Below are 11,408 nucleotides of genomic sequence, written 5' to 3'. Positions count from 1 at the left end.
ACACATGTAAACATGTGCAAACATGTAAACACATAGACACACCTGTAAACACATGTACTCACATGTCCACAAATGTACACACATGTGTGTACATGTGTTGACACACGTGTTACGGTGTGAAAATGTGTTTCTACACCTGTACACACATGTACACATGTACACACATGTACACACATGTAAAAACATGTACACACATGTACACACATTTACACACATGTACACACATTTGTGTACACAGATGTACACACATGTACACACATGTGTGTACACACATTTACACACATGTATAAACATGTATACACATGTACACACATGTTTGTACATGTGTGTACACATATGTACATACATGTACAAACTTGTACACACATGTACACACATGTGTGTACACTCCGAAAAGCTCATTTAAGCAAATTTATACACCTATGCACACATTGAATACACTGGGCTATCGTGTACACTCATTCATGAACATGGGAAAGCATTTAATCGCATGTACAAATATGTCCGACAATATAAAAATATGTACACACTTCTAAAAACATACTTACATATGCACACACATGCATAAATTTGAAAATACATGTACACACATGTACACACATGTAAACGCATTGGGACACCTTTGAACACATGTACACACTTATAAAAACATGTACGAATATTCACGCAGATGTGAACACATGCACAAAAATGTACACACATGTACACACATGTACACACAGGTGCTAACCGGTGCAAACATGTATTTACGCAAATTCACGCACATTTTCTCACATGTACACACATGTACACACATGTACACGCTTGTATACAAATGTACACACATGTACACATATGTTTGTACATGTGTTTACACACATGTAAAAACATGTACACACATGTACACACATGTACACACAAGTACACACCAGTGTGTACGCACATGTACACACATGTACACAAATTTATATACACACATGTACACACATGTAAAAACATGTACACACATGTACACACATGCACAAAGATGTACACACATGAACACACAAGTACACACATGTACAAACATGTAACCAAATGTACACTCATGTGTGTACACACATGTACACACATATAGACACATGTACACACATGTAAACACGTGTATACAAATGTACAAACATGTACACATATGTGTTTACATGTGTGTAAAAACATGTAAACACATTTAAACACATGTACACACATGTACACACATGTAAAAACCAGTGTGTACACACATGTACACACATTTACACAAATTTGTGTACACCCATGTAAATACATGTAAACACATGTACACACATGTGCACATATTTAAATATATGAACATTACTTCACTAATATGCACACAATTGTACAAACATGTACACACATGTGTGTAAAAAAAGGTACGTTAATAATCACAAAAGTACTCACATGTACACACATATCCACTCATGTACACACGTTTGCATTTATGTTTGTATGAGTGTACATTTGTTGGCACACGGGTACAAACATGTAAACGTATGTATAAATATTTATACACGTATATACACACATGTACACACATTTACACATATGTGTGTACACACATGTACACACATGTACACACATGTACACACATATACACTCATGTACAAACATGTATACAAATGTACACACATGTGTGTACACACATGTACAGAGAGGCAAACATATGTACACACATGCATACACATGTGTGTACATGTGTACACATGTGTTTACACATGCAAACTTAGATACACACTTGTAACCACGTGTAAACAAATGAACACACATGAACACATGTACACACATCTACAAATATGTATACAAATGTAAAAACATGTATACATATGTACACACATGTGTTTACACACATGTACACACAAGTACAGACATGTAACCATATTTACATACATGAACAAACATATAAAAATATGTAAACACATATGCACACATGTACACACATGTGTTTACATGTATGTACATGTGTTCATCCACGTGTAAACTGCGTGTATATGAGTTTATTTTAGTCTACATGTGTGTACACATATTTACACACATACACACATGTGTGTACATGTATTTACATGTGTGTACATGTGTGTACATGTGTGTACATGTGTGTACATGTGTGTACATGGGTGTACATGTGTGTACACATATGTACACACATACACACATGTGTGTACGTGTATTCACATGTGTGTAGATGTGTGTACATGTGTGTACATGTTTGTACATGTGTGTACATGTGTGTACATATGTGTACATGTGTGTACATGTGTTTACACATATGTGTGTACATGTGTGTACATGTACAAACATGAACAAACATGTACACACATGTGCACACATGTACACAAATGTACATACATGTACATACATGTACACACATATACTCAAATGTACACACATCTGTGTACACACATGTACACACACATACACACATGTACACACGTGTACACACGTGTACACAAATGTACACACATGTACACATATGTGTGTACATGTGTTTACACACATGTAAAAAAATGTAAAAAAATGTGTGTACACACATGTACACACATGTACACACATGTACAAAAATTTACATACATGTACACCCATATACACACATGTACACACATGAATGTAGACACATATACATACATAAAAAAAACATGTACACACATATAAAACTCTGTACACATATGTATATACCTGTAAACCCATGTTTTTACTTCTGTATGAATGATTTTACGTGTGTGTACACACATGTAAACATATATAAACACGTGTACACACATTTAAACATATTTACAAACATGCAAACACATGAACAGACATGTACACACGTGTGTACTTATATGTAAACACATTTAGACACATGTAAACACATTTACACATATGTGTGTACACACCGGTACACACGTGTGTAAACACATGTACAAATATGTACACACATGTACACACATCTCTGTACATGTGTGTGCATGTGTGTACATGTGTGTAGATGTGTGTGCATGTGTTTACATGTGTGTACAAACGTGTTAATTTGTGTACATGTATGTATACACAAGTACACACCTTTACACACATGTGCACATATGTTTGTATATGTGTTTACATGTGTGTACATGTGTTTTCATGTGTGTACACGTATGTACAAACGTGTTAATTTGTGTACATGTATGTACACACATGTACACACATATACGCACATGTACCCACATGTACACACATGTATACACTTGTGTGTACACACATGTGTACACATTTACACACTTGTACACTCATGTACACACATGTAGAGACATACACTAACATGTACACACATTCAAACAAATGCTCATACAAGTACACACATGGACACACAAGTAAACACATGTGTGTATACACAGGTACAGACATTTACAAACATGCGCACACAAGTACTTACATGTACACACACGTATACACATGTACAGACATGTACACACATATGTGTACACACATGTACACACATGTACACACATATTCACATATGTACACACATGTACACGTACGTACACACATGTACACACATGTAAACACATGTACACACATGTACACACATGTACACACATGTACACACATGAACACATATGTACACAAATTTGTGTATACACATGTACACACATGTACACACATGGGAAGATATGTATACACATGTACACAACTGTGTGTACACAAATGAACTTAAGTTTCTCCTGAGCTTAAGTTTAAAATGGCCTTTACTTTTCTTTGAAAAACCTATTTTTCCAAAAGTTTTTTAATTAATTACTCTTAAAAAATCCACTAGAACTTTTAATTTTGAATCAAATTAGCACTTTTAAAAGTTTGAATGATATTTCTAGCTGCATACATAGTTTTTTTGATTTAATTGAAATTCCCCCTAAACGTTTCCTAAAATTTTCAATTTTATGCCCTTAGCATCAATAGTTACAGTAACTCTTGTGGTAGAATTATCCCTCCTAACTAGTTCATAATCCTTTATATATTTCTACTACTAACAACTCACTGTAGCACTAAGATGAGGCCAAAACAGCAGCGCGTGCTTCTTGTCATCTTCAATCTATTCAAAGTTTCAATGTTTATCCCCCCTCCACACAGCTATAATTTACTTTAAATATTCCCTCAATAGTATACCCATAGTCAGGGGCTTTCCACGGCTCATTTTAATGGGGGGGGGGGGGGCGATCTTCGTGAATCGTACCGAATCGCTACCTGATTTATGCCGAATTTTCTCTCAACTAAATGATAAGTTCCTCAAAATGATCTTACAAAATGATCTTACGAGTTTTCTCAACTAAATGATAAGTTCCTCAAAATGTTCTAACATTGTTAAAGATATCAGAAGCATTTAACCACATGCATCCTTGTTTCTCAAAACTAAAAGTAAAGTTCCTCATAATGATCTAACATTGCTAAGGGTATCCGATGCATTTTGACAATATGTATCCTTGTTTCTGAAAACTAAAAGTTAAGTTCCTCATAATGATATAACATTGCTAAGGATATCCGATGCATTTTGATAATATGTATCCTTGTTTCTCAAAACTAAACACTAAGTTCCTCAAAATGATCTAATATTGCTAAGGAAATCAGATATATTTTGACCCTATGCATCCTTGTTTCTGTCAACAGAATGATAAAATCCTCAAAATTGTCTAACATTGCTAAGGCTATCAGAAGAATTTTGTCCACATCCATCCTTGTTTCTCAAAACTAAAAGCTAAGCTCCTCAAAATGATCTAACACTGCTAAGGATATAAGATGCATTTTGACAATATGTATCCTTGTTTCTCAAAACTAAAAGCTGAGTTCCTCAAAATGATCTAACATTGCTAAGGATACCCGATTTATTTTGAACCTATGCATCTTTGTTTCTCTCAACTAAATGATAAGTTCCTCAAAATGATCTAAAATTGCTAAGGATATCAGATGCATTTTGACCACATGCATCTTTGTTTCTCAAAACTAAAAGCTCAGTTTCTCATAATGATCTAACATTGCTAAGGATATCAGATGCATTGTGACAATATGTATCCTTGTTTCTCAAAACTAAAAGCTAAGCTCCTTAAAATGATCTAACATTGCTAAGTACATCAGATACATTTTGGCCCTATCCATTCTTGTTTCTCTCAACTAATTGATACGTTCCTCAAAATAATCTAACACTACTAAAAATATCAGATGCATTTTGCCCGTTTCCATTCTTGTTTCTCAAAACTAAAAGCTAAGTTCCTCAAAATGATCTAAGATTTCTAAGGATATCAGATGCAATTTGACCCTAAGCATCCATATTTCTCTCAGCTAAATGATAAGTTCCTCAAAATGATTTAACATTGCTATGGATATCAGCAGCATTTTGTCCACATCCATCAATGCTTCTAAAAACTAAAAGCTAAGTTCCTCAAAATGATCTAACATTGCTAAGGGTATCAGATGCAATTTGACCCTATGCATTCTTGTTCCTCTCAGCTAAATGATAAGTTCTTTATAATGATCTAACATTGCTAAGGATATCAGATGCATTTTGAAAATATGTATCCTTATTTCTCTAAACTAAAAGCTAAGTTCCTCAAAATGATCTAACAATGCTAAGGATACCCGATTTATTTTGAACCTATGCATCTTTGTTTCTCTCAACTAAATGATAAGTTCCTCAAAATGATCTAATATTGCTAAGGATATCAGATGCATTTTGATCACATGCATCTTTGTTTCTCACATCAAAAGCTCAGTTTCTCATAATGATCTAACATTGCTAAGGATATCAGATGCATTGTGACAATATGTATCCTTGTTTCTCAAAACTAAAAGCTAAGTTCCTTAGAATGATCTAACATTGCTAAGTACATCAGATTCATTTTGACCCTATCCATTCTTGTTTCTCTTAACTAATTGATAAGTTCCTCAAAATAATCTAACACTACCAAAAAATGTCAGATGCATTTTGCCCGTTTCCATTCTTGTGTCTCAAAACTAAAAGCTAAGTTCCTCAAAATGATCTAAGATTGCTAAGGCTATCAGTTGCCATTTGACCTTATGCATCCATGTTTCTCTCAACTAAATGATAAGTTACTCAAAGTGATCTAACACTGCTATGGATATTAGCAGCATTTTGTCCACATCCATCAATGCTGCTAGAAACTTAAAGTTAAGGTCTTCAAAATGATTTAACATTGCTAAGGGTATCAGATGTATTTAGACCCTATGCATCCTTGTTCCTCTCAACTAAATGATAAGTACCTCATAATGATCTAACATTGCTAAGGATATCAGATGCATTTTGACAATATGTATCCTTATTTCTCAAAACTATAAGCTAAATTCCTCAAAATTATCTAACAATGCTAAGGATATCAGATGCATTTTGACCCTATCCATCCCTGTTTCTCTCAACTAAATGATAAGTTCCTCAGAAATGATCTAAGTTTGCTAAGGATATCAGAAGCATTTTGACAATATGAATCCTTGTTTCTCAAAACTAAAAGCTAAGTTCCTCAAAATGATATAACACTGCTAAGGATATCCGATGCATTTTGACAATATGTATCCTTTTTTCTCAAAACTAAAAGCTAAATTCTTCAAAATGATCTAATATTGCTTAGGATATTAGATGCATTTTGAACATATGCATCCTTGTTTCTCTCAACTGAATGATAAGTTTCTCAAAATGATCTAACATTGCTAAGGATATCAAATGTATTTTGACCACATGTATCTTTGTTTCTCAAAAGTAAAAGCTCAGTTTTTCATAATGATCTAACATTGCTAAGGATATTAGATGCATTTTGTCAATATGTATCCTAGTTCCCAAAACTAAAAGCTAAGTTCCTTAAAATGATCTAACATTGCTAAGTATATCAGATGCATTTTTACCCTATCCATTCTTGTTCCCCTTTCCACCAGGCACCGGGGAGATGTGTCCACCCTGAAGACATTGTTAAGTATTCGTCATTTTGGTGCCAATTGGCACCAAAATGGCTGTCTCACACTTTCAATTTTGAATATAGCATATACTATGTGTAAACAAAGAACGAATTGCCTAGCTTACTGCCCTTGGAACTGTGGGGTGGTTGACATCCCCGAATCCAAAATCACTAGACCTTTCAAGAATGATGAACAAAATAGTTTTCTTAACATTTGGATCAGATGGGTTTTGAAGAATGATTGGCTTTGGAGTGGGCTGATTGCCCTCCATTCATTTTTGACTCTTAAAAAGGGTACAAAAAGTTCTGACTTCCAATCAAATGAGCCCTATACGATTCAAAGCTTATCCGACCACCAGTTCCATAAAACCTTATAAGCCCCGTGGCATAACTTAAAACCATTTCCATCGAGCTCTGGGGGGATGGGTCAACCTTGAACACATTGCTGTTTTTTTTTTGGATTATTGGCACCGAAATTGCTTTCTCACAATTTCAATCGAATGCGTTTGGAGAAATAAGATGTCAGTGAGAAGGGGAACTAATTGCCCTCCATCATATTTGACTGTTAAAAGAGACCTAGAACTATATTTTTTCAATGCAATGAGCCTCCTCTAAAGTTTAAACAACCACCCTTTCCATAAAAACCTTGCTTGCCCCCGGGGTATAACTTAAAACCTTCACCCCCATTGTGTCAACCCCAAAGGCTTTGTTATGTGATCTTTGGACTATTTTTAAACAAAGGGATATCTAAAAATTTCTAATGCTGCATTTGGGGAAAATATAACATGGGGGGGTCAGCTGCCCTCCGATTACTTTGAATTTTAATTAGGGAACTAGGAATTCTGGTTTCGAATCCATTGAGCCTCCTCCATAGCTTATACAACCAACATTTCGACCAAAACCTTATATGCCCTCGGGGCATAACTTACAACCCTTTCCCTGAGGACTGTGAGGGGCGGGGTTGTCATCCTCTATTTCTGGACCTTTCAACTACCCTGAGAATATTTCAAAATTTTGATTGGATTTCTTTGCGGGAATGATAGGCGTGGGGGAGGGGTGTTTGGGGGGGGGTTCCCCTCCAATCACTTTCGATTATTAAAAACGGCACTAACCCTTTAAATTTTTTATCGAATAAGCCCTTTTCGAAGTTTCTTCCACAACTAATGGCCATCTTAAAATTTCTATCCGATACATTTTGGGAAAATAATCCATGTAGGGTGGGGGCGGGAGGGTGTGGTATATGACCTCCGAAGTCTTGGAATCTTAAAAGGGGCACAAGAACTTCTGATTACCTACCCAATGAGATCCCTCCAAAGTTTATAATGACCACTCTTTTTTTAAAAACCTTTTATGCCCCAGGGCATAACCTACAACCCTTGCCCTGAGGGCTGTGGGGGGGTGTCATCTTCAAAGACATAATGGTGCTTATTGTATAGCTTTAACACACACGATTAGAACTGCAAATAGAGCCCCAAAGATCCTAATGAAAAACTGGGCTCCACTGCCTAGTGAGTTTTTGCTAACTACGTGAACAACGTTTAATCTTTTGTTTTCTGGGGTTAAAGGGGCACAAAAAGGTACTTAAGCTACGTTACTTATTTAATATCTGCTATGCTTGACACCTCCCTCCTTCCTGGACCCACCCCTGTCCACTAAGTCCAGTTAAGGGTTTTAGTCAAGTACGCCACCATAAACAACTGAGAGAAGCTATCAAATATTGATTAAAGGCGGATTGAACTAACTAGATCACTTATTAGTTAATTACTACTAAACAATAAGGTTCAAGGGTACAGTAGCCGTTTTCACCATGCGTGGCGTGCGCTAACTGGTGTGTGAATTTTTTTTAAAGGGGGCAACCCCTCGATAAAGATCTTGATTATACGCAAAAACGCCAGAGATTCACGATAGTTATATGAACAGGAATGGAATTATACTTCCACAAAAATGTAGCTATCGTTAATGTGAGTCAATTTTTCAGCCAATCAGGAAAATTCTACGAAAAATCTGATTAGCTCAAATTAGCGGGAGCCTAATTTCGACATTTCTCTGTTAATGGACCTTTAATGTTTTCCTAAGGCAAGAAAGAGGGCGAGTAAACAAAATTTTATTAAGCGGGGCAGAAACTTTATAACTGAATGTATTCTATTTACTCCTGATCATAGGCAGTGCAGTAGCACAGCCTAGGTAAAGAGCGAAGTGGGCACAATGCAAGGCCTTATCCAGGGGGGGGGTCACCTGGTTTGAACCTCCCCCCTAAATTTTTGACCGAGTCAAAAATTTGTAAAACCTAGGTAAAAATCAGTAAAATTAGTCAAAACTGAGTCAAAAATTAGTAACCCCCACCCAAAAAAAATATCCTGGATCTGCCCTTGGCACAATGTAGTATTTTTTTTTTTTTTTTAGAATGGGGAACTTGGTATAAAAGAAGTTGTCGTAGAAATTTCGAAAAGGGTTCATTCGATTGGAAATTGAAAGGGCTAGTGCCCTTTCTAGGAGTCGGAAGTGATTTGAGGGCAACCCTCCCCCCCCCCCGTAGATACCCATCATTTTCTCAGACACATCCAAAGAAAAAATTTGGATAGCTTTTTTGTTCAGCGTAGTTGAAAGATCCGGAAATTATGTTGGTACTTATCAGTTAGCTGGAACCCACGCAAGAAGTGGAGTTTGGTTAATGCTAATGAAATGGAACAAAATACGATGAAAATATAACAGTTTAGAAACAAATTTGGGCTAAATATTTGCCAAACTCCAAACACATTCAATCAAAATTCTTAGATTGCCATTTTGTTCAACGTACTTAAAAGTCTTAGAAATAAGGTTTTTGAGGGTGATAACCCCCTCGGTGCCCTCGGGACAAGGGTAGTTAGTTTTTCCCTGGGGGATATAAGGTTCTTATAGATAGTGATGTTGCAGAAACTTCAAAAAGGGCTCATTCGATTGAAAATTAGAAGGGTTTGTGCTCTTTTTAATAGTCGAAAGTGATTTGAGGATAACTAACAACCCCCTCACACCCACCATTTCACTAAACACATCCAATCAAAATTTTGAAACAGCCATTTTGTTCGACATAGTTAAAAAGTCCGAAAATTATGTTTTTGAGAATGACACTCCCCCAAGAGCCCTCAGGGAAGAGGTTATAAGTTTATGCCCTGGGAACATATAATTGTTTTCTTATGGAAAGCGTTGTCGTAAAAAATTCAAAAAGGAATCATTCAGTTAGAAATTGAAACGGCTAATGCCCTTTTTAATAGTCAAAAGTGATTGGAGCGCAAGTAACCCCCATTTCATGATCATCATTTCCCCAAACACATCCTATCAAAATTTTGAGATAGCCATTTTGTTCAACGTAGTTGAAACGTCTAAAAACTATGTCTTTTAGGATGACAATCCCATCACAGCCCTCAGGGCGAGGAATGTAAGTTATGACCTGGGGTAGATACGTTTTTTTTTATAGAAAGCGTGGTTGTAAAAACTACAAAAAGGGCTCATTCGATTGGAAAAATTAAAGAGCTAGTGTTCTTTTTAATAGTCAGAAGTGATTGGAGGGCAACTAACTCCACTCTCATGCCCACAACTTCCCCAAACACGTCCAATCACAATTTTGAGATAGCAATTTTATTCAACGTAAATAAAAGTTTTGGAAATTAGGTCTTTGAGAACTAAACTTCCCCCCTGTCCTTAGGGCAAGGGATGTAAGTTATGTCTGGGGGGCATATAAGGTTTTTATTGAAAGTGTTGTTATAGAAACTTCAAAATGGCTCATTAGATTTAAAATTGAAAGGGCTAGTGCCTTTTTTAATAGTTGAAAGTGATTGGTGAGCAACTAAGGGTCCCCATTTGGTTAGTGCCTTCTATGGAGGTACCCTATGCATATGTAGGGCGTTCCCTTATCACCACCTGGGGACACGCTAAGTGGCCTGGAGAAGGCCATTTACAATTCATTTTAAAAATTCAATTTCAATTTACATTTAGGCACTATTAAAGGAGAAAAGTTTACATTCAAGACTTTCAATGAACCCTGATAATGAACATATCTCAAACAAATCTAACAAATGATCTGGAAACTATTTATGATCCGGAAGTTTTTTTTTTGTAAAATTTTCAATGCATTATTTATAGTATTTTGGTTTATCTGCTGAAGACTATCGCTGTATCTTTGACTGAAAAATTGCAACTGCTCCCACCGCCCAATAAACGGTTTCATCTCTGGTGAAATTTTTTTTATTTATTAAGAAACGACATTTAAACATAACACGACGAGAAACTGGCATAAATAATAAATGTAGTGTTCTCTTCTACCCCCCCCCCCAGAAAGGCTAGTTTCATTTGCACTACTGAAAACTAAATTAATTACTTGCTAAAAGTATCACATAGTCAATTGACTTCTCTAGACCTTAAAAAAATGAATTGAAAATGGCAAAAACAGAAACGAAAGTAAGAATCTTTTAAAAATAGAAAAACTATATTTATCTTGAAATTATTGTA

Source organism: Artemia sp. Qi Xiang Cuo, unplaced genomic scaffold, assembly GCF_049724085.1.
Source record: "Artemia sp. Qi Xiang Cuo unplaced genomic scaffold, ASM4972408v1 HiC_scaffold_3124, whole genome shotgun sequence".
Lineage (NCBI taxonomy): Eukaryota > Metazoa > Arthropoda > Branchiopoda > Anostraca > Artemiidae > Artemia > Artemia sp. Qi Xiang Cuo.
This window is presented reverse-complemented; position numbering follows the sequence as displayed.